The sequence below is a fragment of the Calliopsis andreniformis genome, unplaced genomic scaffold (assembly GCF_051401765.1).
Source record: "Calliopsis andreniformis isolate RMS-2024a unplaced genomic scaffold, iyCalAndr_principal scaffold0002, whole genome shotgun sequence".
NCBI classification, from domain to species: Eukaryota; Metazoa; Arthropoda; class Insecta; order Hymenoptera; family Andrenidae; genus Calliopsis; species Calliopsis andreniformis.
The window spans coordinates 8,759,306-8,782,812 of NW_027480423.1; positions in this window are offsets into that span (position 1 = coordinate 8,759,306).

Genomic DNA, 23,507 nt, shown 5'->3' on the forward strand with positions numbered 1-23,507 from the left:
TTTCAAACTGGTTGCAATTAATCCTGTTATACGATGGAAAAGCTGTTGTATTTTTATTGCATTTTATGCTTCTTGCGTTGACTTATAAGGCCCTGACTATTCAATCTGTTGGAGCAACGCCCTAGAGTGAAGCCTAGGTTGCTCGGAATGTAGAAATGACCATAGCTTTCACACTGGTTGCAATTATTCGTTTTATACGATGGAAAAACTGTTGTATTTATATTGTATTTTATGCTTCTGACGTTGACATCTTAGGCCCTAACTATTCGATCTGGTGGAACAACGCCCTAGAGTGAAGCCTAGGTTGCCTGGAACGTAGAAATGACAATTACTTTCACACTGGTTGCTATTATTCGTTTTATACAATGGAAAAACTGTCATATTTATATTGTATTTTATGCTTCTGGCGTTGACTTCTTTGGCCCTAACTGTTCGATATGGTGGAACAACGCCCTAGAGTGAAGACTAAGTTGCCCGGAACGAAGAAATGACCATCACTTTCAAACTGGTTGCAATTATTCCTATTATATGATGGAAAAACTGTTGTATTTCTATTGCATTTTATGCTTCGGGCATTGACCTCTAAGGTCCTATCTATTCAATCTGTTGGAGCAACGCCCTAGGGTGAAGACTAGGTTGCCCGGAAAGTAGAAATGACCATAACTTTCACACTGGTTGCAATTGTTCGTTTTATACGATGGAAAAGCTGTTGCATCTTTATTGTATTTTATTCTTCTGGCGTTGACTTCTAAGGCCGTAGCTATTAGATGTGGTGGAGCAACGCTCTAGAGTGACACCTAGGTTGCCCGGAACGTAGAAATGACCATTACTTTCACAATGTTTGCAATTATTCATTTTATACTATGGAAAAACTATTGTACTTATATTGATTTTATTCTTCTGGCGTTGACTTCTTAGGCCCTAACTATTCGATCTGGTGGAACAACGCCCTAGAGTGAAGCCTAGGTTGCACGGAACATGGAAATGACCATTACTTTCACACTGTTTGCAAATATACATTATATACGGTGGAAAAGCTGTTGTATTTATATTGTATTTTATGCTTCGGGCATTAACTTCTAGGGCCCTAACTATTCAATCTGTTGGAGCAACGGCCTAGGGTGAATCCTAGGTTGCCCGGAAAGAAGAAATGACCATAACTTTCATACTGGTTGCAATTATTTGTTTTATACGATTGCAAAGCTGTTGTATTTATATTGTATTATATGCTTCTGGCGTTGACTTCTTAGGCCCTAACTATTCCCTCTGGTGGATCAACGCCCTAGAGTGAAACCTACGTTGCCCGGAACGTAGAAATGACCATTACCTTCACACTGGTTGCAATTATTCCTGTTATACGATGGAAAAACTGTTGTATTTTAATTGTATTTTATGCTTTTAGCGATGAATTCTAAGTCCCTAGCAATTCCATCTGGTGGAGCAACGCCCTAGAGTGACGCCAGGGTTTCTCGGAACGTAGAAATGACCATTACTTTCACACTGGTTGCAATTATTCGTTTTATACGATGGAAAAACTGTTCTATTTATTTTGTATTTTATGCTTCGGGCGTTGACTTCTAAGGACCTAACTATTCGATCTGGTGGAGCAACGCCCTAGAGTGAAGCCTAGGTTGCCCGGCACGTAGAAATGACCATCACTCTCAAACTGGTTGCAATTATTCCTGTTATATGATGGAAGAACTGTTGTACTATTATTGCCTTTTATGCTTCGGGCATTGACTTCTAAGGCCCTAACTATTTAATCTGCTGGAGCAACGCCCTAGGGTGAAGCCTAGGTTGCCCGGAAAGTGGAAATGACCATAAATTTATCCTGGTTGCAATTATTCGTTTTATATGATGGAAAAACTGTTGTATTTATATTGTATTTTTTGCTTCTGGCGTTCACTTCTTTGGCCCTAACTATTCGACCTGGTGGAACAACGCCCTAGGGTGAAACCTACGTTGCGCGGAACGTAGAAATGTCCATTACTTTCACACTGGTTGCAATTATTCGTTTTATACGATGGAAAAGCTGTTGTATTTATATCGTATTTTATGCCTCTGGCGTTGACTTCTTAGGACCTAACCATTCGATCTGGTGGAGCAACGCCCTAGAGTGAAGCCTAGGTTGCCCGGAACGTAGAAATGACCATAACTTTCATACTGGTTTCAATTACTTGTTTTATGGAGTGAAAAAACTGTTGTATTTATATTGTATTTTATGCTTCTGGCGTTCACTTCTTAGGCCCTAACTATTCGATCTGGTGGAACAACGCCCTAGGGTGAAGCCTAGGTTGCCCGGAACGTAGAAATGACCATAACTTTCACACTGGTAGCAATTATTCGTTTTATACAATGGAAAAGCTATTCTATTTAGTTTGCATTTTATGTTTCGGGCGTTGACTTCTAACGCCCGCACTGATTGATCTAGTGGAGCAACGCCCTAGAGTAAAGCCTAGATTGCCAGGAACGTTGGAATGACCATAACCTAGACAACTGGTTGCTATTATTCGTTTTACACGATTGAAAAACTGGTACATTTATATTGTATTTTATTCTTATGGCGTTGACTTCATAGGCCCTAACTATACGATCTGGTGGAGCAACGCCCTAGAGTGAAACCTAGGTTACCCGGAACGTAGAAATGACCAGTACCTTCATACTGTTTGCAGTTATTCCTGTTATACGATGGAAAAACTGTTGCGTCTTTATTCTATTTTATGCTTCTGGCGTTGACTTCTTAGGCCCTAACTATTCCATCTGGTGGAGCAACGCCCTAGGGTGAAGCCTAGGTTGCCCGGAAAGTAGAAATGACCATAACTTTCACACTGGCTGCAATTATTCGTTTTATACGATGCAAAAGCTGTTGCATCTTTATTGTATTTTATTCTTCTGGCGTTGACTTCTAAGGCCGTAGCTATTAGATGTGGTGGAGCAACGCCCTAGAGTGACGTCTAGGTTGCCCGGAACGTAGAAATGACCATATCTTTCACACTGTTTGCAATTATTCATTTTATATGATGGCAAAGCTGTTCTATTTATATTGCATATTATGCCTCTGGTATTGAATACTAAGTCCCTAGCTATTCCATCTGGTGGAGCAACACCCTAGCGTGATGCCTAGGTTGCCCGGAACGTTGAAATGACCATAACTTTCACACTGGTTGCTATTATTCCTTTTATACGATGGAAAATCTGTTAAATTTATATTGCATTTTATGCTTCTGGCATTGAATTCTCAGTCCCTAGCAATTCCATCTGGTGGAGCAACACCCTAGAGCGAAGCCTAGGTTGCCCGGAACGTAGAAGTGACCATTACTTCCACACTGTTTGCAAATATACATTATATACGATGGAAAAGCTGTTGTACTTATATTGTAATTTATGCTTCTGGCGTTGACTTCTTAGGCCGTAACTATTTGATCTGGTGGAGCACCGCCCTAGAGTGAAGCCTAGGTTGACCGGAACGTAGAACATACCATTACCTTCACACTGGTTGCAATTATTCCTGTTATACGATGGAAAAACTGTTGCACCTTTATTGTATTTTATGCTTCTGGCGTTGACTTCATAGGCCCTAACTATTCGATCTGGTGGAGCAACGTCCTAGAGTGAAGCCTAGGTAGACCGGAACGTAGAAATGACCATAACTTTCACACTGGTTACCATTATTCGTTTTATACGATGGAAAAGCTGTTGAATTTATATCGTATTTTATGCTTCTGGCGTTGACTTCTTAGGCCCTAACTATTCCATCTGGTGGAACAACGCCCTAGGGTGAAGCCTAGGTTGCCCGGAACGTAGAAATGACCAGTACTCTCACACTGGTTGCAGTTATTCGTTTTATACGATGGAAAAACTGTTGCACCTTTATTGTATTTTATGCTTCTGGCGTTGACTTCATAGGCCCTAACTATTCGATCTGGTGGTGCAACGTCCTAGAGTGAAGCCTAGGTAGACCGGAACGTAGAAATGACCATAACTTTTACACTGGTAGCAATTATTCGTTTTATACAGTGGAAAAACTATTCTATTTATTTTGTATTTTATGCTTCGGGCGTTGACTTCATTGGCCCTAACAATTCGATCTGGTGGAGCAACGCCCTAGAGTGAAGCCTAGGTTGCCCGGAACGTAGAAATGACCATAACTTTTACACTGGTAGCCATTATTCGTTTTATACAATGGGAAAACTGTTCTATTTATTTTGTATTTTGTGCTTCGGGCGTTGACTTCTAAGGCCCTAACTGTTTGATCTGGTGGAGCAACGCCCTAGAGTGAAGCCTAGGTTGCCCGGAACGTAGAAATGACCATTACTTTCACACTGGTTGCAATTATTCGTTTTTTACAATGGAAAAGCTGTTGTATTTATATTGTATTTTATGCCCATGGCGTTGTCTTCTAAGGCCCTAGCTATTCGATCTAGTGGAGCAACGCCCTAGAGTGAAGTCTAGGTTGCCCGGAACGTCGAAATGACCATCACTTTCAAACTGGTTGCAATTAACCCTGTTATACCATGGAAAAGCTGTTGTATTTATATCGTATTTTATGCTTCTGGCGTTGACTTCTAAGGACCTAACTATTTGATCTGGTGGAGCAACGCCCTAGAGTGAAGCCTAGGTTGCTCGGAATGTAGAAATAAGCATAACTTTCACACTGGTTGCAATTATTCGTTTTTTACAATGGAAAAGCTGTTGTATTTATATTGTATTTTATGCCTATGGCGTTGTCTTCTAAGGCCCTAGCTATTCGATCTAGTGGAGCAACGCCCTAGAGTGAAGTCTAGGTTGCCCGGAACGTCGAAATGACCATCACTTTCAAACTGGTTGCAATTAATCCTGTTATACCATGGAAAAGCTGTTGTATTTATATCGTATTGTATGCTTCTGGCGTTGACATCTAAGGACCTATCTGTTTGATCTGGTGGCGCAACGCCCTAGTGTGAAGCCTAGGTTGCTCAGAATATAGAAATGACAATTACTTTCACACTGTTTGCAATTATTCCTTTTATACGATGCAAAGGCTGTTGTATTTATAACGTATTTTATGCTTCTGGCGTTGACTTCTAAGGACCTAACTATTCGATCTGGTGGAGCAACGCCCTAGAGTGAAGCCTAGGTTGCTCGGAATGTAGAAATAACCATAACTTTCACACTGGTTGCAATTATTCGTTCTTTACGATGGAAAAGCTGGTGTATTTATATTGTATTTTATGCTTCTGGCGTTCACTACTTAGGCCCTAACTATTCGATCTGGTGGAACAACGCCCTAGGGTGAAGCCTAGGTTGCCCGGAACGTAGAAATTACAATTACTTTCACACTGTTTGCAATAATTCCTTTTAAACGATGCAAAAGTTGTTGTATTTATATCGTATTTTATGCTTCTGGCGTTGACTTCTAAGGACCTAACTACTCGATCTGGTGGAGCAACGCCCTAGAGTGAAGCCTAGGTTGCCCGGAACGTAGAAATGACCATAACTTTCACACTGTTTGCAATTATTCCGTTTATACGATGGAAAAGCTGTTATATTTATATCGTATTTTATGCTTCTGGCGTTGACTTCTATGGCCCTAGCTATTCGATCTAGTGGAGCAACGCCCTAGAGTGAAGTCTAGGTTGCCCGGAACGTAGAAATGACCATCACTTTCAAACTGGTTGCAATTAATCCTGTTATACGATGGAAAAACTGTTGTATTTTTATGGCATTTTATGCTTCGGGCGTTGACTTATAAGGCCCTGACTATTCAATCTGTTGGAGCAACGCCCTAGAGTGAAGCCTAGGTTGCTCGGAATGTAGAAGTGACCATAGCTTTCACACTGGTTGCAATTATTCGTTTTATACGATGGAAAAACTGTTGTATTTATATTGTATTTTATGCTTCTGGCGTTCACTTCTTAGGCCCTAACTATTCGATCTGGTGGAACAACGCCCTAGGGTGATGCCGAGGTTGCCCGGAACGTAGAAATGACCATAACTTTTACACTGGTAGCAATTATTCGTTTTATACAGTGGAAAAACTGTTCTATTTATTTTGTATTTTATGCTTCGGGCGTTGACTTCTAAGGCCCTAACTGTTTGATCTGGTGGAGCAACGCCCTAGAGTGAAGCCTAGGTTGCCCGGAACATAGAAATGACCATTACTTTCACACTGTTTGCAATTATTCCTTTTATACGATGGAAAAGCTGTTGTACTTATATCGTATTTTATGCTTCTGGCGTTGACTTCTATGGCCCTAGCTATTCGATCTAGTGGAGCAACGCCCTAGAGTGAAGCCTAGGTTGCCCGGAACTTAGAAATGACCATCACTTTCAAACTGGTTGCAATTAATCCTGTTATACGATGGAAAAACTGTTCTATTTTTATTGCATTTTATGCTTCGTGCGTTGACTTCTAAGGCCCTAACTATTCAATCTGTTGGAGCAACGCCCTAGAGTGAAGCCTAGGTTGCTCGGAATGTAGAAATGACCATAACTTTCACACTGGCTGCAATTATTCGTTTTATACGATGGAAAAGCTGTTGTATTTATATTGTATTTTATGCTTCTGACGTTCACTTCTTAGGCACTAACTATTCGATCTGGTGGAACAACGCCCTAGGGTGAAGCCGAGGTTGCCCGGAACGTAGAAATGACCATAACTTTTACACTGGTAGCAATTATTCGTTTTATACAATGGAAAAACTGTTGTATTTATATTGTATTTTATGCTTCTGGCGTTGACTTCTTAGGCCCTAACTATTCGATCTGGTGGAGCAATGCCTCAGAGTTAAGTCTAGGATTCTCGAAACGCCGAAATGATCATTACTTTCACGCTTGTTGCAATTATTCCTGTTATACGATGAAAAGACCGTTGTATTTTTATTGTATTTTATGCTTCAGGCGTAGGCTTCTAAGGCCGTAGCTATTCGATATGGTGGAGCACCGCCCTAGAGTGAAGACTAGGTTGCTCGGAATATACAAATGACCATAACTTTCACACTGGTTGCAATTATTCGTTTTCTACGATGGAAAAACTGTTGTATTTATATTCTATTTTATGCTTCTGGCGTTCACTTCTTAGGGCCTATCTGTTCGATCTGATGGAACAATGCCCTAGGATGAAGCCTAGGTTGCCCGGAACGTAGAAATGACCATAACTTTTACACTGGTAGCATTATTCGTTTTATACAATGGAAAAACTGTTCTATTTATTTTGTATTTTATGCTTCGGGCGTTGACTTCTTTGGCCCTAACAATTCGATCTGGTGGAGCAACGCCCTAGAGTGAAGCCTAGGTTGCCCGGAACGTAGAAATGACCATAACTTTTACACTGGTAGCAATTATTCGTTTTATACAATGGGAAAACTGTTCTATTTATTTTGTATTTTATGCTTCGGGCGTTGTCTTCTAAGGCCCTAGCTATTCGATCTAGTGGAGCAACGCCCTAGAGTGAAGTCTAGGTTGCCCGGAACGTCGAAATGACCATCACTTTCAAACTGGTTGCAATTAACCCTGTTATACCATGGAAAAGCTGTTGTATTTATATCGTATTTTATGCTTCTGGCGTTGACTTCTAAGGACCTAACTATTCGATCTGGTGGAGCAACGCCCTAGAGTGAAGCCTAGGTTGCTCGGAATGTAGAAATAAGCATAACTTTCACACTGGTTGCAATTATTCGTTTTTTACAATGGAAAAGCTGTTGTATTTATATTGTATTTTATGCCTATGGCGTTGTCTTCTAAGGCCCTAGCTATTCGATCTAGTGGAGCAACGCCCTAGAGTGAAGTCTAGGTTGCCCGGAACGTCGAAATGACCATCACTTTCAAACTGGTTGCAATTAATCCTGTTATACCATGGAAAAGCTGTTGTATTTATATCGTATTGTATGCTTCTGGCGTTGACATCTAAGGACCTATCTGTTTGATCTGGTGGCGCAACGCCCTAGTGTGAAGCCTAGGTTGCTCAGAATATAGAAATGACAATTACTTTCACACTGTTTGCAATTATTCCTTTTATACGATGCAAAGGCTGTTGTATTTATAACGTATTTTATGCTTCTGGCGTTGACTTCTAAGGACCTAACTATTCGATCTGGTGGAGCAACGCCCTAGAGTGAAGCCTAGGTTGCTCGGAATGTAGAAATAACCATAACTTTCACACTGGTTGCAATTATTCGTTCTTTACGATGGAAAAGCTGGTGTATTTATATTGTATTTTATGCTTCTGGCGTTCACTACTTAGGCCCTAACTATTCGATCTGGTGGAACAACGCCCTAGGGTGAAGCCTAGGTTGCCCGGAACGTAGAAATTACAATTACTTTCACACTGTTTGCAATAATTCCTTTTAAACGATGCAAAAGTTGTTGTATTTATATCGTATTTTATGCTTCTGGCGTTGACTTCTAAGGACCTAACTGTTTGATCTGGTGGAGCAACGCCCTAGAGTGAAGCCTAGGTTGCCCGGAACGTAGAAATGACAATTACTTTCACACTGTTTGCAATTATTCCTTTTATACGATTCAAAAGCTGTTGTATTTATATTGTATTTTATGCTTCTGGCGTTCACTTCTTAGGGCCTAACTATTCGATCTGATGGAACAATGCCCTAGGGTGAAGCCTAGGTTGCCCGGAATGTCGAAATGACCATAACTTTTACACTGGTAGCAATTATTCGTTTTATACAATGGAAAATCTGTTCTATTTATTTTGTATTTTATGCTTCGGGCGTTGACTTCTTTGGCCCTAACTATTCGATCTGGTGGAGCAACGCCCTAGAGTGAAGCCTAGGTTCCCTGGAACGTACAAATGACCATCACTTTCACACGGGTTGCAATTATTCCTGTTATAGGATGGAAAGACGGTTGTATTTTTATTGCATTCTATGCTTCCGGCGTTCACTTCTTAGGCCCTGACTATTCGATCTGGTGGAACAACGCCCTAGGGTGAAGCCTAGGTTGCCCGGAACGTAGAAATTACAATTACTTTCACACTGTTTGCAATTATTCGTTTTATACGATGGAAAAGCTGTTGTATTTATATTGTATTTTATGCTTCTGGCGTTGACTTCTTAGGCCCTAACTATTCGATCTGGTGGAGCAATGCCTCAGAGTTAAGTCTAGGATTCTCGAAACGCCGAAATGATCATTACTTTCACGCTTGTTGCAATTATTCCTGTTATACGATGAAAAGACCGTTGTATTTTTATTGTATTTTATGCTTCAGGCGTAGGCTTCTAAGGCCGTAGCTATTCGATATGGTGGAGCACCGCCCTAGAGTGAAGACTAGGTTGCTCGGAATATACAAATGACCATAACTTTCACACTGGTTGCAATTATTCGTTTTCTACGATGGAAAAACTGTTGTATTTATATTCTATTTTATGCTTCTGGCGTTCACTTCTTAGGGCCTATCTGTTCGATCTGATGGAACAATGCCCTAGGATGAAGCCTAGGTTGCCCGGAACGTAGAAATGACCATAACTTTTACACTGGTAGCATTATTCGTTTTATACAATGGAAAAACTGTTCTATTTATTTTGTATTTTATGCTTCGGGCGTTGACTTCTTTGGCCCTAACAATTCGATCTGGTGGAGCAACGCCCTAGAGTGAAGCCTAGGTTGCCCGGAACGTAGAAATGACCATAACTTTTACACTGGTAGCAATTATTCGTTTTATACAATGGGAAAACTGTTCTATTTATTTTGTATTTTATGCTTCGGGCGTTGTCTTCTAAGGCCCTAGCTATTCGATCTAGTGGAGCAACGCCCTAGAGTGAAGTCTAGGTTGCCCGGAACGTCGAAATGACCATCACTTTCAAACTGGTTGCAATTAACCCTGTTATACCATGGAAAAGCTGTTGTATTTATATCGTATTTTATGCTTCTGGCGTTGACTTCTAAGGACCTAACTATTCGATCTGGTGGAGCAACGCCCTAGAGTGAAGCCTAGGTTGCTCGGAATGTAGAAATAAGCATAACTTTCACACTGGTTGCAATTATTCGTTTTTTACAATGGAAAAGCTGTTGTATTTATATTGTATTTTATGCCTATGGCGTTGTCTTCTAAGGCCCTAGCTATTCGATCTAGTGGAGCAACGCCCTAGAGTGAAGTCTAGGTTGCCCGGAACGTCGAAATGACCATCACTTTCAAACTGGTTGCAATTAATCCTGTTATACCATGGAAAAGCTGTTGTATTTATATCGTATTGTATGCTTCTGGCGTTGACATCTAAGGACCTATCTGTTTGATCTGGTGGCGCAACGCCCTAGTGTGAAGCCTAGGTTGCTCAGAATATAGAAATGACAATTACTTTCACACTGTTTGCAATTATTCCTTTTATACGATGCAAAGGCTGTTGTATTTATAACGTATTTTATGCTTCTGGCGTTGACTTCTAAGGACCTAACTATTCGATCTGGTGGAGCAACGCCCTAGAGTGAAGCCTAGGTTGCTCGGAATGTAGAAATAACCATAACTTTCACACTGGTTGCAATTATTCGTTCTTTACGATGGAAAAGCTGGTGTATTTATATTGTATTTTATGCTTCTGGCGTTCACTACTTAGGCCCTAACTATTCGATCTGGTGGAACAACGCCCTAGGGTGAAGCCTAGGTTGCCCGGAACGTAGAAATTACAATTACTTTCACACTGTTTGCAATAATTCCTTTTAAACGATGCAAAAGTTGTTGTATTTATATCGTATTTTATGCTTCTGGCGTTGACTTCTAAGGACCTAACTGTTTGATCTGGTGGAGCAACGCCCTAGAGTGAAGCCTAGGTTGCCCGGAACGTAGAAATGACAATTACTTTCACACTGTTTGCAATTATTCCTTTTATACGATTCAAAAGCTGTTGTATTTATATTGTATTTTATGCTTCTGGCGTTCACTTCTTAGGGCCTAACTATTCGATCTGATGGAACAATGCCCTAGGGTGAAGCCTAGGTTGCCCGGAATGTCGAAATGACCATAACTTTTACACTGGTAGCAATTATTCGTTTTATACAATGGAAAATCTGTTCTATTTATTTTGTATTTTATGCTTCGGGCGTTGACTTCTTTGGCCCTAACTATTCGATCTGGTGGAGCAACGCCCTAGAGTGAAGCCTAGGTTCCCTGGAACGTACAAATGACCATCACTTTCACACGGGTTGCAATTATTCCTGTTATAGGATGGAAAGACGGTTGTATTTTTATTGCATTCTATGCTTCCGGCGTTCACTTCTTAGGCCCTGACTATTCGATCTGGTGGAACAACGCCCTAGGGTGAAGCCTAGGTTGCCCGGAACGTAGAAATTACAATTACTTTCACACTGTTTGCAATAATTCCTTTTAAACGATGCAAAGGTTGTTGTATTTATATCGTATTTTATGCTTCTGGCGTTGACTTCTAAGGACCTAACTATTCGATCTGGTGGAGCAACGCCCTAGAGTGAAGCCTAGGTTGCTCGGAATGTAGAAATAAGCATAACTTTCTCACTGGTTGCAATTATTCGTTTTTTACAATGGAAAAGCTGTTGTATTTATATTGTATTTTATGCCCATGGCGTTGTCTTCTAAGGCCCTAGCTATTCGATCTAGTGGAGCAACGCCCTAGAGTGAAGTCTAGGTTGCCCGGAACGTCGAAATGACCATCACTTTCAAACTGGTTGCAATTAACCCTGTTATACCATGGAAAAGCTGTTGTATTTATATCGTATTTTATGCTTCTGGCGTTGACTTGTAAGGACCTAACTATTCGATCTGGTGGAGCAACGCCCTAGAGTGAAGCCTAGGTTGCTCGGAATGTAGAAATAAGCATAACTTTCACACTGGTTGCAATTATTCGTTTTTTACAATGGAAAAGCTGATGTATTTATATTGTATTTTATGCCTATGGCGTTGTATTCTAAGGCCCTAGCTATTCGATCTAGTGGAGCAACGCCCTAGAGTGAAGTCTAGGTTGCCCGGAACGTCGAAATGACCATCACCTTCAAACTGGTTGCAATTAATCCTGTTATACCATGGAAAAGCTGTTGTATTTATATCGTATTGTATGCTTCTGGCGTTGACATCTAAGGACCTATCTGTTTGATCTGGTGGCGCAACGCCCTAGTGTGAAGCCTAGGTTGCTCAGAATATAGAAATGACAATTACTTTCACACTGTTTGCAATTATTCCTTTTATACGATGCAAAGGCTGTTGTATTTATAACGTATTTTATGCTTCTGGCGTTGACTTCTAAGGACCTAACTATTCGATCTGGTGGAGCAACGCCCTAGAGTGAAGCCTAGGTTGCTCGGAATGTAGAAATAACCATAACTTTCACACTGGTTGCAATTATTCGTTCTTTACGATGGAAAAGCTGGTGTATTTATATTGTATTTTATGCTTCTGGCGTTCACTACTTAGGCCCTAACTATTCGATCTGGTGGAACAACGCCCTAGGGTGAAGCCTAGGTTGCCCGGAACGTAGAAATTACAATTACTTTCACACTGTTTGCAATAATTCCTTTTAAACGATGCAAAAGTTGTTGTATTTATATCGTATTTTATGCTTCTGGCGTTGACTTCTAAGGACCTAACTGTTTGATCTGGTGGAGCAACGCCCTAGAGTGAAGCCTAGGTTGCCCGGAACGTAGAAATGACAATTACTTTCACACTGTTTGCAATTATTCCTTTTATACGATTCAAAAGCTGTTGTATTTATATTGTATTTTATGCTTCTGGCGTTCACTTCTTAGGGCCTAACTATTCGATCTGATGGAACAATGCCCTAGGGTGAAGCCTAGGTTGCCCGGAACGTCGAAATAACCATAACTTTTACACTGGTAGCAATTATTCGTTTTATACAATGGAAAATCTGTTCTATTTATTTTGTATTTTATGCTTCGGGCGTTGACTTCTTTGGCCCTAACTATTCGATCGGGTGGAGCAACGCCCTAGAGTGAAGCCTAGGTTCCCTGGAACGTACAAATGACCATCACTTTCACACGGGTTGCAATTATTCCTGTTATAGGGTGGAAAGACGGTTGTATTTTTATTGCATTTTATGCTTCTGGCGTTCACTTCTTAGGCCCTGACTATTCGATCTGGTGGAACAACGCCCTAGGGTGAAGCCTAGGTTGCCCGGAACGTAGAAATTACAATTACTTTCACACTGTTTGCAATAATTCCTTTTAAACGATGCAAAAGTTGTTGTATTTATATCGTATTTTATGCTTCTGGCGTTGACTTCTAAGGACCTAACTATTCGATCTGGTGGAGCAACGCCCTAGAGTGAAGCCTAGGTTGCTCGGAATGTAGAAATAAGCATAACTTTCACACTGGTTGCAATTATTCGTTTTTTACAATGGAAAAGCTGTTGTATTTATATTGTATTTTATGCCTATGGCGTTGTCTTCTAAGGCCCTAGCTATTCGATCTAGTGGAGCAACGCCCTAGAGTGAAGTCTAGGTTGCCCGGAACGTCGAAATGACCATCACTTTCAAACTGGTTGCAATTAACCCTGTTATACCATGGAAAAGCTGTTGTATTTATATCGGATTTTATGCTACTGGCCTTGACTTCTAAGGACCTAACTATTCGATCTGGTGGAGCAACGCCCTAGAGTGAAGCCTAGGTTGCTCGGAATGTAGAAATGACCATTACTTTCACACTGGTTGCAATTATTCGTTTTTTACAATGGAAAAGCTGTTGTATTTATATCGTATTTTATGCTTCTGGCGTTGACTTCTATGGCCCTAGCTATTCGATCTAGTGGAGCAACGCCCTAGAGTGAAGCCTAGGTTGCCCGGAACGTAGAAATGACCATAACCTTCACACAGGTTGCAATTATTCGTTTTATACGGTGTAAAGGCTGTTGTATCTATTTTGTATTTTATTCTTCTGGCGGTGACTTCTAAGGACCTAACTATTCGATCTGGTAGAGCAACGCCCTAGAGTGAAGCCTAGCTTGCTCGCAATGTAGAAATAACCATAACTTTCACACTGGTTGCAATTATTCGTTTTTTACGATGGAAAAGCTGTTGTATTTATATTGTATTTTATGACTCTGGCGTTGACTTCTAAGGCCCTAGCTATTCGATCTAGTGGAGCAACGCCCTAGAGTGAAGCCTAGGTTGCCCGGAACGTAGAAATGACCATCCCTTTCAAACTGGTTGCAATTAATCCTGTTATACGATGGAAAAACTGTTGTATTTTTATTGCATTTTATGCTTCGGGCGTTGACTTCTAAGGCCCTGACTATTCAATCTGTTGGAGCAACGCCCTAGAGTGAAGCCTAGGTCGCTCGGAATGTACAAATGACCATAGCTTTCACACTGGTTGCAATTATTCGTTTTATAAGATGGAAAAACTGTTGTATTTATATTGTGTTTAATGCTTCTGGCGTTCACTTCTTAGGCCCTAACTATTCGATCTGGTGGAGCAATGCCTCAGAGTTAAGTCTAGGATGCCCGAAACGCCGAAATGATCATTACTTTCACGCTTGTTGCAATTATTCCTGTTATACGATGAAAAGACCGTTGTATTTTTATTGTATTTTATGCTTCAGGCGTAGGCTTCTAAGGCCGTTGCTATTCGATATGGTGGAGCACCGCCCTAGAGTGAAGCCTAGGATGCCCGGAACGTAGAAATGACCATAACTTTTACACTGGTAGCAATTACTCGTTTTATACAATGGAAAAACTGTTCTATTTATTTCGTATTTTATGCTTCGGGCGTTGACTTCTAACGCCCTAACTGTTTCATCTGGTGGAGCAACGCCCTAGAGTGAAGCCTAGGTTGCTCAGAATATAGAAATGACAATTACTTTCACACTGTTTGCAATTATGCCTTTTATACGATGCAAAAGCTGTTGTATTTATAACGTATTTTATGCTTCTGGCGTTGACTTCTAAGAACCTAACTATTCGATCTGGTGGAACAACGCCCTAGAGTGAAGTCTAGGTTGCCCGGAACGTCGAAATGACCATCACTTTCAAACTGGTTGCAATTAATCCTGTTATACCATGGAAAAGCTGTTGTATTTGTATCGTATTGTATGCTTCTGGCGTTGACATCTAAGGACCTATCTGTTTGATCTGGTGGCGCAACGCCCTAGTGTGAAGCCTAGGTTGCTCAGAATATAGAAATGACAATTACTTTCACACTGTTTGTTATTATTCCTTTTATACGATGCAAAGGCTGTTGTATTTATAACGTATTTTATGCTTCTGGCGTTGACTTCTAAGGACCTAACTATTCAATCTGTTGGAGCAACGCCCTAGAGTGAAGCCTAGGTTGCTCGGAATGTAGGAATGACCATAACTTTCACACTGGCTGCAATTATTCGTTTTATACGATGGAAAAGCTGTTGTATTTATATTGTATTTTAGGCTTCTGACGTTCACTTCTTAGGCCCTAACTATTCGATCTGGTGGAACAACGCCCTAGGGTGAAGCCGAGGTTGCCCGGAACGTAGAAATGACCATAACTTTTACACTGGTAGCAATTATTCGTTTTATACAATGGAAAAACTGTTCTATTTATTTTGCATTTTATGCTTCGGGCGTTGACTTCTAAGGCCCTAACTGTTTAATCTGGTGGAGCAACGCCCTAGGGTGAAGCCTAGTTTGCCCGGAACGTAGAAATGACCATTACTTTCACACTGTTTGCAATTATTCCTTTTATACGATGGAAAAGCTGTTGTATTTATATTGTATTTTATGACTCAGGCGTTGACTTCTAAGGCCCTAGCTATTCGATCTAGCGGAGCAACGCCCTAGAGTGAAGCCTAGGTTGCCCGGAACGTAGAAATGACCATAGCTTTTACACTGGTAGCATTATTCGTTTTATACAATGGAAAAACTGTTCTATTTATTTTGTATTTTATGCTTCGGGCGTTGACTTCTTTGGCCCTAACAATTCGATCTGGTGGAGCAACGCCCTAGAGTGAAGTCTAGGTTGCCCGGAACGTAGAAATGACCATAACCTTCACACAGGTTGCAATTATTCGTTTTATACGGTGTAAAGGCTGTTGTATCTATTTTGTATTTTATTCTTCTGGCGGTGACTTCTAAGGACCTAACTATTCGATCTGGTGGAGCAACGCCCTAGAGTGAAGCCTAGCTTGCTCGCAATGTAGAAATAACCATAACTTTCACACTGGTTGCAATTATTCGTTTTTTACGATGGAAAAGCTGTTGTATTTATATTGTATTTTATGACTCTGGCGTTGACTTCTAAGGCCCTAGCTATTCGATCTAGTGGAGCAACGCCCTAGAGTGAAGCCTAGGTTGCCCGGAACGTAGAAATGACCATCCCTTTCAAACTGGTTGCAATTAATCCTGTTATACGATGGAAAAACTGTTGTATTTTTATTGCATTTTATGCTTCGGGCGTTGACTTCTAAGGCCCTGACTATTCAATCTGTTGGAGCAACGCCCTAGAGTGAAGCCTAGGTCGCTCGGAATGTACAAATGACCATAGCTTTCACACTGGTTGCAATTATTCGTTTTATAAGATGGAAAAACTGTTGTATTTATATTGTGTTTAATGCTTCTGGCGTTCACTTCTTAGGCCCTAACTATTCGATCTGGTGGAGCAATGCCTCAGAGTTAAGTCTAGGATGCCCGAAACGCCGAAATGATCATTACTTTCACGCTTGTTGCAATTATTCCTGTTATACGATGAAAAGACCGTTGTATTTTTATTGTATTTTATGCTTCAGGCGTAGGCTTCTAAGGCCGTTGCTATTCGATATGGTGGAGCACCGCCCTAGAGTGAAGCCTAGGATGCCCGGAACGTAGAAATGACCATAACTTTTACACTGGTAGCAATTACTCGTTTTATACAATGGAAAAACTGTTCTATTTATTTCGTATTTTATGCTTCGGGCGTTGACTTCTAACGCCCTAACTGTTTCATCTGGTGGAGCAACGCCCTAGAGTGAAGCCTAGGTTGCTCAGAATATAGAAATGACAATTACTTTCACACTGTTTGCAATTATGCCTTTTATACGATGCAAAAGCTGTTGTATTTATAACGTATTTTATGCTTCTGGCGTTGACTTCTAAGAACCTAACTATTCGATCTGGTGGAACAACGCCCTAGAGTGAAGTCTAGGTTGCCCGGAACGTCGAAATGACCATCACTTTCAAACTGGTTGCAATTAATCCTGTTATACCATGGAAAAGCTGTTGTATTTGTATCGTATTGTATGCTTCTGGCGTTGACATCTAAGGACCTATCTGTTTGATCTGGTGGCGCAACGCCCTAGTGTGAAGCCTAGGTTGCTCAGAATATAGAAATGACAATTACTTTCACACTGTTTGTTATTATTCCTTTTATACGATGCAAAGGCTGTTGTATTTATAACGTATTTTATGCTTCTGGCGTTGACTTCTAAGGACCTAACTATTCAATCTGTTGGAGCAACGCCCTAGAGTGAAGCCTAGGTTGCTCGGAATGTAGGAATGACCATAACTTTCACACTGGCTGCAATTATTCGTTTTATACGATGGAAAAGCTGTTGTATTTATATTGTATTTTATGCTTCTGACGTTCACTTCTTAGGCCCTAACTATTCGATCTGGTGGAACAACGCCCTAGGGTGAAGCCTAGGTTGCCCGGAACGTAGAAATGACCATAACTTTTACACTGGTAGCAATTATTCGTTTTATACAATGGAAAAACTGTTCTATTTATTTTGCATTTTATGCTTCGGGCGTTGACTTCTAAGGCCCTAACTATTCAATCTGTTGGAGCAACGCCCTAGTGTGAAGCCTAGGTTGCTTGGAATGTCGAAATGACCATAACTTTCACACTGGCTGCAATTATTCGTTTTATACGATGGAAAAGCTGTTGTATTTATATTGTATTTTAGGCTTCTGACGTTCACTTCTTAGGCCCTAACTATTCGATCTGGTGGAACAACGCCCTAGGGTGAAGCCGAGGTTGCCCGGAACGTAGAAATGACCATAACTTTTACACTGGTAGCAATTATTCGTTTTATACAATGGAAAAACTGTTCTATTTATTTTGCATTTTATGCTTCGGGCGTTGACTTCTAAGGCCCTAACTGTTTAATCTGGTGGAGCAACGCCCTAGGGTGAAGCCTAGTTTGCCCGGAACGTAGAAATGACCATTACTTTCACACTGTTTGCAATTATTCCTTTTATACGATGGAAAAGCTGTTGTATTTATATTGTATTTTATGACTCAGGCGTTGACTTCTAAGGCCCTAGCTATTCGATCTAGCGGAGCAACGCCCTAGAGTGAAGCCTAGGTTGCCCGGAACGTAGAAATGACCATAGCTTTTACACTGGTAGCATTATTCGTTTTATACAATGGAAAAACTGTTCTATTTATTTTGTATTTTATGCTTCGGGCGTTGACTTCTTTGGCCCTAACAATTCGATCTGGTGGAGCAACGCCCTAGAGTGAAGTCTAGGTTGCCCGGAACGTAGAAATGACCATAACCTTCACACAGGTTGCAATTATTCGTTTTATACGGTGTAAAGGCTGTTGTATCTATTTTGTATTTTATTCTTCTGGCGGTGACTTCTAAGGACCTAACTATTCGATCTGGTGGAGCAACGCCCTAGAGTGAAGCCTAGCTTGCTCGCAATGTAGAAATAACCATAACTTTCACACTGGTTGCAATTATTCGTTTTTTACGATGGAAAAGCTGTTGTATTTATATTGTATTTTATGACTCTGGCGTTGACTTCTAAGGCCCTAGCTATTCGATCTAGTGGAGCAACGCCCTAGAGTGAAGCCTAGGTTGCCCGGAACGTAGAAATGACCATCCCTTTCAAACTGGTTGCAATTAATCCTGTTATACGATGGAAAAACTGTTGTATTTTTATTGCATTTTATGCTTCGGGCGTTGACTTCTAAGGCCCTGACTATTCAATCTGTTGGAGCAACGCCCTAGAGTGAAGCCTAGGTCGCTCGGAATGTACAAATGACCATAGCTTTCACACTGGTTGCAATTATTCGTTTTATAAGATGGAAAAACTGTTGTATTTATATTGTGTTTAATGCTTCTGGCGTTCACTTCTTAGGCCCTAACTATTCGATCTGGTGGAGCAATGCCTCAGAGTTAAGTCTAGGATGCCCGAAACGCCGAAATGATCATTACTTTCACGCTTGTTGCAATTATTCCTGTTATACGATGAAAAGACCGTTGTATTTTTATTGTATTTTATGCTTCAGGCGTAGGCTTCTAAGGCCGTTGCTATTCGATATGGTGGAGCACCGCCCTAGAGTGAAGCCTAGGATGCCCGGAACGTAGAAATGACCATAACTTTTACACTGGTAGCAATTACTCGTTTTATACAATGGAAAAACTGTTCTATTTATTTCGTATTTTATGCTTCGGGCGTTGACTTCTAACGCCCTAACTGTTTCATCTGGTGGAGCAACGCCCTAGAGTGAAGCCTAGGTTGCTCAGAATATAGAAATGACAATTACTTTCACACTGTTTGCAATTATGCCTTTTATACGATGCAAAAGCTGTTGTATTTATAACGTATTTTATGCTTCTGGCGTTGACTTCTAAGAACCTAACTATTCGATCTGGTGGAACAACGCCCTAGAGTGAAGTCTAGGTTGCCCGGAACGTCGAAATGACCATCACTTTCAAACTGGTTGCAATTAATCCTGTTATACCATGGAAAAGCTGTTGTATTTGTATCGTATTGTATGCTTCTGGCGTTGACATCTAAGGACCTATCTGTTTGATCTGGTGGCGCAACGCCCTAGTGTGAAGCCTAGGTTGCTCAGAATATAGAAATGACAATTACTTTCACACTGTTTGTTATTATTCCTTTTATACGATGCAAAGGCTGTTGTATTTATAACGTATTTTATGCTTCTGGCGTTGACTTCTAAGGACCTAACTATTCAATCTGTTGGAGCAACGCCCTAGAGTGAAGCCTAGGTTGCTCGGAATGTAGGAATGACCATAACTTTCACACTGGCTGCAATTATTCGTTTTATACGATGGAAAAGCTGTTGTATTTATATTGTATTTTATGCTTCTGACGTTCACTTCTTAGGCCCTAACTATTCGATCTGGTGGAACAACGCCCTAGGGTGAAGCCTAGGTTGCCCGGAACGTAGAAATGACCATAACTTTTACACTGGTAGCAATTATTCGTTTTATACAATGGAAAAACTGTTCTATTTATTTTGCATTTTATGCTTCGGGCGTTGACTTCTAAGGCCCTAACTGTTTAATCTGGTGGAGCAACGCCCTAGGGTGAAGCCTAGTTTGCCCGGAACGTAGAAATGACCATTCCTTTCACACTGTTTGCAATTATTCCTTTTATACGATGGAAAAGCTGTTGTATTTATATTGTATTTTATGCATCTGGCGTTGACTTCTAAGGCCCTAGCTATTCGATCTAGTGGAGCAACGCCCTAGAGTGATGCCTAGGTTGCCCGGAACGTAGAAATGACCTTCACCATCAAACTGGTTGCAATTAATCCTGTTATACGATGGAAAAACTGTTGTATTTTTATTGCATTTTATGCTTCGGGCGTTGACTTCTAAGGCCCTAACTATTGGATCTGGTGGAGCAACGCCCTAGAGTGAAGCCTAGGTTGCCCGGAACGTAGAAATGACCGTAACCTTCACACTGGTTGCTATTATTCGTTCTATACGATGGAAAAGCTGTTACATTTATATTGCATTTTATGCTTCTGGCATTGAATTCTAAGTCCCTATCTATTCCATCTGGTGGAGCAACACCCTAGAGCGCAGCCTAGGTTGCCCGGAACGTAGAAATGACCATTACTTTCACAATGTCTGCAATTATTCATTTCATACGATGGAAAAACTGTTGTACTTATATTGTATTTTATCCTTCTGGCGTTGAATTCTAAGTCCCTGGCTATTCGGTACGGCGGAGCAACGCCCTAGTGTGAAACCTAGGTTACCCGGAACGTAGAAATGACCAGTACTTTCAGTCTGGTTGCTGTTATTCGTTTCGTACGATGGAAAAGGTGTTATATTTATTTTGCATTTTCTGCTCCGGGCGTTGACTTCTAAGGCCCTAACTATTGGATCTGGTGGAGCAACGCCCTAGAGTGAAGCCTAGGTTGCCCGGAACGTAGAAATGACCATTACTTTCACAATGTCTGCAATTATTCATTTCATACGATGGAAAAACTGTTGTACTTATATTGTATTTTATCCTTCTGGCGTTGAATTCTAAGGCCCTAGCTATTCCATCTGGTGGAGCAACACCCTAGCGAGAAGCCTAGGTTGCGCGGAACGTAGAAATGACCAGTACTTTCACACTGGTTGGAGTTATCCGTTTTATACAATGGAAAAACTGTTCCATTTATTTCGCATTTTATGCTTCGGGCGTTTACTTCTAAGGCCCTAGCTATTCCATCTGGTGGAGCAACGCCCTAGTGTGAAGCCTAGGTTGCCCGGAACGTAGAATCGGCCATCACTTTCAAACTGGTTGCAATTATTCCTGTTATATGGTGGAAACACTGTTGTACTTTTATTGCATTTTATGCTTCGGGCGTTGACTTCTGAGGCCGTAGCTATTCGATGTGGTGGATGAACGCCATAGAGTGAAGCCTAGGTTGCTCGGAACGAAGAAATGACCATAACTATCATACTGGTTGCAATCATTCGTTTTATATGATGGAAGAACTGTTGTATTTATATTGTATTTTATGCTGCTGGCGTTCACTTCTTAGGCCCTAACTATTCAGTCTGGTGGAACAACGCCCTGGGGTGAAGCCTAGGTTGCCCGGAACGTAGAAATGACCATAACTTTCACACTGGTTGCTATTATTCGATTTATACGATGGAAAAACTGTTCTACTTATTTTGTATTTTATGCCTCTGGCGTTGACTTCTAAGGCACTAACTATTCGATCTGGTGGAGCAACGCCCTAGAGTGAAGCCTAGATTACCCGGAACGTAGTAATGACCAGTACTATCACACTGTTTGCAGTTATTCCTGTTATACGATGGAAAGCTGTTGCATCTTTATCGTATTTTATGCTTCTGGCGTTGACTTCTAAGGCCCTAACTATTCGATCTGGTGGAGCAAGGCCCTAGACTGATGCCTAGGTTGCCCGGAACGTAGAAATGACCATAACATTCACACTGGTTGCCATTAATCGTTTTCTACGATGGAAAAGCTGTTGTATTTATATCGTATTTTATGCTTCTGGCGTTGACTTCTTAGGACCTAACTATTCGATCTGGTGGAGCAACGCCCTAGAGTGCAGCCTGGGTTCCTCGGAACGTAGAAATGGCCATTACCTTCACACTGTTTGCAATTATTCATTTTAAACGATGGCAAAGCTGTTGTACTTATATTGTATTTTATGCTTCGGGCGTTGACTTCTAAGGCCCTAACTATTCGATTTGGTGGAGCAACGCCCTACAGTGAAGCCTAGGTTGCCCGGAACGTATAAATGACCATTACTTTCACACTGTGTGCAATTATTCATTTTATACGATGGAAAAGCTGTTGTATTTATATTGTATTTTATGCTCCTGGCGTTGACTTCTAAGGCCGTAACTATTAGATGTGGTGGAGCAACGCCCTAGAGTGACACCTAGGTTGACCGGGACGTAGAAATGACCATTACTTTCACAATGTCTGCAATTATTCATTTTATACGATGGAAAAGCTGTTGTACTTATATTGTATTTTATCCTTCTGGCGTTGAATTCTAAGTCCCTAGCTATTCGATCTGGTGGAGCAACGCCCTAGTGTGAAACCTAGGTTACCCGGAACGTAGAAATGGCTATTACCTTCACACTGTTTGCAATTATTCATTTTATACGATGGCAAAGCTGCTGTACTTATATTGTATTTTATGCTTCGGGCGTTGACTTCTAAGGCCCTAACTATTCGATTTGGTGGAGCAACGCCCTACAGTGAAGCCTAGGTTGCCCGGAACGTAGAAATGACCATAACTTTCACACTGGTAGCAATTATTCGTTCTATACGATGGAAAAACTGTTCTATTTATTTTGTATTTTATGCTTCGGGCGTTGACTTCTAAGGCCCTAACTATTCGATCTGGTGGAGCAACGCCCTAGAGTTAAGCCTAGGTTGCCCGGTACGTACAAATGACCATCACTATCAAACTGGTTACAAGTATTTGTTTTATACGATGGAAAAGCTGTTGTATTTATATCGTATTTTATGCTTCTGGCGTCGACTTCTAAGGCCCTAACTATTCGATCTGGTAGAGCAACGCCCTAGAGTGAAGCCTAGGCTGCCCGGTAAGTAGAAATGACCATAAGTTTCATACTGGTTGCAATTATTCGTTTTATACGATGGAAAAACTGTTTTATTTATTTTGTATTTTACGCTTCGGGCGTTGACTTCTAAGGCCCTAACTGTTTGATCTGGTGGAGCAACGCCCTAGGGTGAAGCCTAGATTGCCCGGAACGTAGAAATGACCATTACCTTCACACTGTTTGCAATTATTTTCTTTTATACGATGGAAAAGCTGTTGTATTTATATCGTATTTTATGCTTCTGGCGTTGACTTCTATGGCCCTAGCTATTCGACC